Source organism: Anastrepha obliqua, unplaced genomic scaffold (assembly GCF_027943255.1).
Source record: "Anastrepha obliqua isolate idAnaObli1 unplaced genomic scaffold, idAnaObli1_1.0 ptg000063l, whole genome shotgun sequence".
Classification (NCBI taxonomy): domain Eukaryota; kingdom Metazoa; phylum Arthropoda; class Insecta; order Diptera; family Tephritidae; genus Anastrepha; species Anastrepha obliqua.
In genome coordinates this window covers 227,501-235,000 of record NW_026562202.1, presented here as the reverse complement: position 1 = coordinate 235,000, position 7,500 = coordinate 227,501, and the positions used below count along the sequence as shown (strand labels likewise).

Genomic DNA, 7,500 nt, shown 5'->3' with positions numbered 1-7,500 from the left:
GTGATATAATATGAAAATATCAAAAGTTAACTAACCAATGATATTGAAGCATATAAATCGAATCATAACTATATGAAACTCGAATTTGAGCCATATTAAACTGGTAATATTGTGATTTTATGCCTGGTTTTCCATACGTTAGTTTAAATAGAAAAAAATTCTCGAATATATATACATATATGAAGAATCTATATTCTATACTAACATTTTATGGAATATAACCTTGGCATATTGCCATTAAAATATATAATAAAGACATTTCAAATCAAACTGAAATGTATTGAAATGAATTTTTCCCATACATTTTTGACAATGTGAGGTGTGCATGGCAAAAAACACTCACGGTGAAGGCATGTGAAATAATATGAAAATATCAAAAGTTAACTAACCAATGATATTGAAGCATATAAATCGAATCATAACTATATGAAACTCGAATTTAAGCCATATTAAACTGGTAATATTGTGATTTTATGCCTGGTTTTCCATACGTTAGTTTAAATAGAAAAAATTTTCGAATATATATACATATATGAAGAATCTATATTCTAATACTAACATGTTATGGAATATAACCTTGGCATATTGGCACTAAAATATATAATAAAGACATTTCAAATCAAACTGAAATGTATGGAAATGAATTTTTCCCATACATTTTTGACAATGTGAGGTGTGCATGGCAAAAAACACTCACGGTGAAGGCATGTGAAATAATATGAAAATATCAAAAGTTAACTAACCAATGATATTGAAGCATATAAATCGAATCATAACTATATGAAACTCGAATTTGAGCCATATTAAACTGGTAATATTGTGATTTTATGCCTGGTTTTCCATACGTTAGTTTAAATAGAAAAAATTTTCGAATATATATACATATATGAAGAATTCATATTAGCTATACTAACATGTTATGGAATATAACCTTGGCATATTGGCACTAAAATATATAATAAAGACATTTCAAATCAAACTGAAATGTATTGAAATGAATTTTTCCCATACATTTTTGACAATGTGAGGTGTGCATGGCAAAAAACACTCACGGTGAAGGCATGTGATATAATATGAAAATATCAAAAGTTAACTAACCAATGATATTGAAACATATAAATCGAATCATAACTATATGAAACTCGAATTTGAGCCATATTAAACTGGTAATATTGTGATTTTATGCCTGGTTTTCCATACGTTAGTTTAAATAGAAAAAAATTCTCGAATATATATACATATATGAAGAATCTATATTCTATACTAACATTTTATGGAATATAACCTTGGCATATTGGCACTAAAATATATAATAAAGACATTTCAAATCAAACTGAAATGTATTGAAATGAATTTTTCCCATACATTTTTGACAATGTGAGGTGTGCATGGCAAAAAACACTCACGGTGAAGGCATGTGATATAATATGAAAATATCAAAAGTTAACTAACCAATGATATTGAAGCATATAAATCGAATCATAACTATATGAAACTCGAATTTGAGCCATATTAAACTGGTAATATTATGATTTTATTCCTGGTTTTCCATACGTTAGTTTAAATAGAAAAAATTTTCGAATATATATACATATATGAAGAATCTATATTCTATACTAACATGTTATGGCATATTGGTGTTATTGTATTTTATTCCTGGTTTTCTATAGTTAGTTTAAATAGAAATAAATTTTTGAATTCAAAATTTTATATTCTATACTAGCATTACATAGAAATTATCCTCAACTGTTTGTTTCTTGTATAAATACAGGAAATTAAACAGATGATGAAGAGAAAAAAATAAGAAAAACAAAAATTTATAAGAAAAATTAAATTTTAAACAAAGGAAAAGAGGAGAAAATTTTTTCAATCATATATATTTATGATTAAAAAATAGAATTATGAAATTATTAATTTCAATTCAAAGAGAAAAATTATGTAATATATGAAATTATTACATTAAAAATGCATTTGAAAAAAAAGTAAAATGTTATTAAAAATGATAAATTATTTGAAAATTGGCAAATATTAAGAAGAAATATCGTTCTTATATTTTTATATAAAATATATATATAGAGAACGAAAATTCTTTTTCATAAAAAACGGTTTTTGAATTTTAATAAGAAAAGCTAAAGGGGTCGCGCCCCTTTACTTTTTATATACACCGTAATTTATGAAATTTTCAAATATGAAAAACAAAGAAAAATATATAAATAAAAATATTATTCTGGTTGATCCTGCCAGTAGTTATATGCTTGTCTCAAAGATTAAGCCATGCATGTCTAAGTACAAACAAATTAAAAGTGAAACCGCAAAAGGCTCATTATATCAGTTATGGTTCCATAGATCGTTAACAGTTACTTGGATAACTGTGGTAATTCTAGAGCTAATACATGCAATATAAACACGGACCTTATGGAACGTGTGCTTTTATTAGACTAAAACCAAGCGATCATTTGATCGTTAAATTGGTTGAACTCTAGATAACTTGCAGATCGTATGGTCCCGTACCGACGACAGATCTTTCAAATGTCTGCCCTATCAACTTTTGATGGTAGTATCTAGGACTACCATGGTTGCAACGGGTAACGGGGAATCAGGGTTCGATTCCGGAGAGGGAGCCTGAGAAACGGCTACCACATCTAAGGAAGGCAGCAGGCGCGTAAATTACCCACTCCCAGTTCGGGGAGGTAGTGACGAAAAATAACAATACAGGACTCATATCCGAGGCCCTGTAATTGGAATGAGTACACTTTAAATCCTTTAACAAGGACCTATTGGAGGGCAAGTCTGGTGCCAGCAGCCGCGGTAATTCCAGCTCCAATAGCGTATATTAAAGTTGTTGCGGTTAAAACGTTCGTAGTTGAATTTGTGCTTCATACGGGTAGTACAACTATATATTGTGGTATGTACATTACCTTATGTATGTAAGCGTATTACCGGTGGAGTTCTTATATATAATTAATACAATGTATTTTTTATATATTCCTCCTATTTAAACCTACTTCAGTGCTCTTCATCGAGTGTTGTTGTGGGCCGGTACAATTACTTTGAACAAATTAGAGTGCTTAAAGCAGGCTCCAAATGCCTGAATATTTTGTGCATGGAATAATGAAATAAGACCTCTGTTCTACTTTCATTGGTTTTTAGATCAAGAGGTAATGATTAATAGAAGCAGTTTGGGGGCATTAGTATTACGACGCGAGAGGTGAAATTCTTGGACCGTCGTAAGACTAACTTAAGCGAAAGCATTTGCCAAAGATGTTTTCATTAATCAAGAACGAAAGTTAGAGGTTCGAAGGCGATCAGATACCGCCCTAGTTCTAACCATAAACGATGCCAGCTAGCAATTGGGTGTAGCTACTACTATGGCTCTCTCAGTCGCTTCCCGGGAAACCAAAGCTTTTGGGCTCCGGGGGAAGTATGGTTGCAAAGCTGAAACTTAAAGGAATTGACGGAAGGGCACCACCAGGAGTGGAGCCTGCGGCTTAATTTGACTCAACACGGGAAAACTTACCAGGTCCGAACATAAGCGTGTAAGACAGATTGATAGCTCTTTCTCGAATCTATGGGTGGTGGTGCATGGCCGTTCTTAGTTCGTGGAGTGATTTGTCTGGTTAATTCCGATAACGAACGAGACTCAAATATATTAAATAGATGCTTTCAGGATTATGATGTTGAAACTTATATAGCCTTCTTTCATGCGTACATCTTGAATGTACAAGTGTTTGAATGTGTTTATATAAGTGGAGTCGTACCTGTTGGTTTGTCCCATTATAAGGACACTAGCTTCTTAAATGGACAAATTGCGTCTAGCAGTAACGAGATTGAGCAATAACAGGTCTGTGATGCCCTTAGATGTCCTGGGCTGCACGCGCGCTACAATGAAAGTATCAACGTGTATTTCCTAGACCGAGAGGTCCGGGTAAACCGCTGAACCACTTTCATGCTTGGGATTGTGAACTGAAACTGTTCACATGAACTTGGAATTCCCAGTAAGTGCGAGTTATTAACTCGCATTGATTAAGTCCCTGCCCTTTGTACATACCGCCCGTCGCTACTACCGATTGAATTATTTAGTGAGGTCTCCGGACGTGATCACTGTGACGCCTCGTGTGTCACGGTTGTTTCGCAAAAGTTGACCGAACTTGATTATTTAGAGGAAGTAAAAGTCGTAACAAGGTTTCCGTAGGTGAACCTGCGGAAGGATCATTATTGTGTTCCATATCCGTAAGAAAAACAAACAAACAAACAAACAAACAGACAAGCAAACAAACGAACAAAAAGAAAAAAAAAAAAAAAAAAAAAGAAAAAAAAAAAAAAAATTTATATAATTATTTTGGAATCCATAATTCTTTTTATTCTTTTTCATTCAATTTGTGATCCATCAATTATATCATATTAAATATAATATATGATGGTACATTTTGTAATGTTTTTTCTTATTTTTTTTCTTTTAAAAACCTTTAAACATGAAAATAAAAAGTTGTACATATTATTCATTTGATTGAATGATAAGTTAATTTGTTCACAATAACAAAAGTGGTATATATTTATTATATTATTATATATACATAAAATGATTAAAAAAATACAAAATAATTGAATCATAATAAATACCACCACTGTATTATTGTTGAACTAAGACATTCGCAACTTAATAAAAATGTTTAGAGTTAAATATATTTGATATATATTATTGAAAGAAAATCAATTTATATATTATTAATATTATTTAATTTTACTCTTTCAATTAATATATGCAAAAAAAAATTGACATTTGTTATAAATAAAAATAAATAAAAAAATACTCTAAGCGGTGGATCACTTGGCTCATGGGTCGATGAAGAACGCAGCAAACTGTGCGTCATCGTGTGAACTGCAGGACACATGAACATCGACATTTTGAACGCATATCGCAGTCCATGCTGTTATGTACATTAAATTCAATTTTAAAGTACTGCTTGGACTACATATGGTTGAGGGTTGTAAGACTATGCTAAATAAGTTGCTTATTCTTTTATAAAAATAATTGAATTTAAGCAAATGTGTATATTATTGGATTTTAAATAATTCATAATATTAATAGCAAAAAAAATAAAGATATATAATGAATTTTATTTATTATATATTCTTTAAAAAAAAAAATCCTCTCAAATAAAATGAAATGATGAAAATATTGAATCTAAGTATTCTTTACAAAAAATTTTCATATTATTTATATATATATATAAAATAATAATTTATATATGTAATTAAAAGGAGGAATGTCTAGCATAAAAATTAAATTTTTTATTCTAGGATTGCCTCATTTTACATTATTATTATTTTTATATATTTACAATATATAAAAGGAGAAAAGAAAAATAGAGATGAAAAGATGATATAATTTTTTTATTAAATTGTGAGAAGATAAAAAAAGAATATTAAAACAACCTCAACTCATATGGGATTACCCCCTGAATTTAAGCATATTAATGAGGGGAGGAAAAGAAACTAACAAGGATTTTCTTAGTAGCGGCGAGCGAAAAGAAAATAGTTCAGCACTAAGTCACTTTGTCTATATGTCAAATGTGAGATGCAGTGTATGGAATATCTTAATATCTAGTATGAGAAATTAACGATTTAAGTCCTTCTTAAATGAGGCCATTTACCCATAGAGGGTGCCAGGCCCGTATAACGTTAATGATTACTAGAAAGATATTTCCAAAGAGTCGTGTTGCTTGATAGTGCAGCACTAAGTGGGTGGTAAACTCCATCTAAAACTAAATATAACCATGAGACCGATAGTAAACAAGTACCGTGAGGGAAAGTTGAAAAGAACTCTGAATAGAGAGTTAAATAGTACGTGAAACTGCTTAGAGGTTAAGCCCGATGAACCTGAATATCCATTATGAAAAATTCATCATTAAATAATTAAAAAAATAATGTGCATTTTTTTCATATAAGGACATTGTAATCTATTAACATAATAAAGTATTTATCAAAAGATCATTGGTGATATTAAGTTTATTTAAATTAATTTGCTTTTTAAGCATATTAACATAAAATAAATACTAATGATTTGATAAAGTGTTGATAGATTTTATTATATATAATGCTAAAATTCATTTTTTGAATTTTACAAAAAATTTAATATCTATGATATTAATATTTATTTGTATGCATTTATATGATTAACAATGCGAAAGATTCAGGATACCTTCGGGACCCGTCTTGAAACACGGACCAAGGAGTCTAACATATGTGCAAGTCATTGAGTTATATTAAACTTAATGGCATAATTAACTTAACTTAAATATAATGGGATTAATTTTTAGTCTATTTTTTAATAAATAGTCAATTAATTCAATCCCGGGGCGTTCCATATAGTTATGTATAATGATAATTTATTATTATTTATACCTCTAACTGGAGCGTACCTTGAGCATATATGCTGTGACCCGAAAGATGGTGAACTATACTTGATCAGGTTGAAGTCAGGGGAAACCCTGATGGAAGACCGAAACAGTTCTGACGTGCAAATCGATTGTCAGAATTGAGTATAGGGGCGAAAGACCAATCGAACCATCTAGTAGCTGGTTCCCTCCGAAGTTTCCCTCAGGATAGCTGGTGCATTTAAAAATTATATAAAATAATCTTATCTGGTAAAGCGAATGATTAGAGGCCTTAGGGTCGAAACGATTTTAACCTATTCTCAAACTTTAAATGGGTAAGAACCTCACCTTTCTTGATATGAAGGTTGAGGTTATGATATAATGTGCCCAGTGGGCCACTTTTGGTAAGCAGAACTGGCGCTGTGGGATGAACCAAACGTAATGTTACGGTGCCTAAATTAACAACTCATGCAGATACCATGAAAGGCGTTGGTTGCTTAAAACAGCAGGACGGTGGACATGGAAGTCGTAATCCGCTAAGGAGTGTGTAACAACTCACCTGCCGAAGCAACTAGCCCTTAAAATGGATGGCGCTTAAGTTGTATACCTATACATTACCGCTAAAGTAGATGATTTATAAAACAATTTCGATTGATTTATAAATTTTGAAACTTTAGTGAGTAGGAGGGTACAATAGTGTGCTTAGAAGTGTTTGGCGTAAGCCTGCATGGAGCCGCTATTGGTACAGATCTTGGTGGTAGTAGCAAATAATCGAATGAGACCTTGGAGGACTGAAGTGGAGAAGGGTTTCGTGTGAACAGTGGTTGATCACGAGTTAGTCGGTCCTAAGTTCAAGGCGAAAGCCGAAAATTTTCAAGTTTTTAATAAAAAAAAATATTAATAAAAATATATTTAAAAATAATTAAAATACTTGAATTATTTTGAACGAAAGGGAATACGGTTCCAATTCCGTAACCTGTTGAGTATCCGTTTGTTATTAAAAATGGGCCTTGTGCTCATCCTGGCAACAGGAACGACCATAAAGAAGCCGTCGAGAGATATCGGAAGAGTTTTCTTTTCTGTTTTATAGTCGTACTACCATGGAAGTCTTTCGAAGAGAGAT

General features: G+C 31.3%; 2 non-coding genes and 1 pseudogene across 2 annotated transcripts in view; all 3 read left to right on the top strand.

The window, feature by feature from the left end:
• The first annotated feature begins 2,224 nt into the window (after window positions 1–2,224).
• LOC129251709 (small subunit ribosomal RNA) lies at window positions 2,225–4,215 on the top strand. The gene has a single exon (XR_008583069.1). It is a non-coding gene; the product is annotated as a small subunit ribosomal RNA (ribosomal RNA).
• Window positions 4,216–4,808: 593 nt separating this feature from the next.
• Window positions 4,809–4,989, top strand: LOC129251692 (5.8S ribosomal RNA; annotated as a pseudogene).
• Window positions 4,990–5,432: 443 nt separating this feature from the next.
• Window positions 5,433–7,500, top strand: part of LOC129251730 (large subunit ribosomal RNA) — a 3,986-nt gene continuing 1,918 nt past the window's right edge. Inside the window, exon 1 of the ribosomal RNA XR_008583087.1 lies at window positions 5,433–7,500. This exon is cut by the window's right edge and continues 1,918 nt beyond it. This is a non-coding gene — a ribosomal RNA (large subunit ribosomal RNA).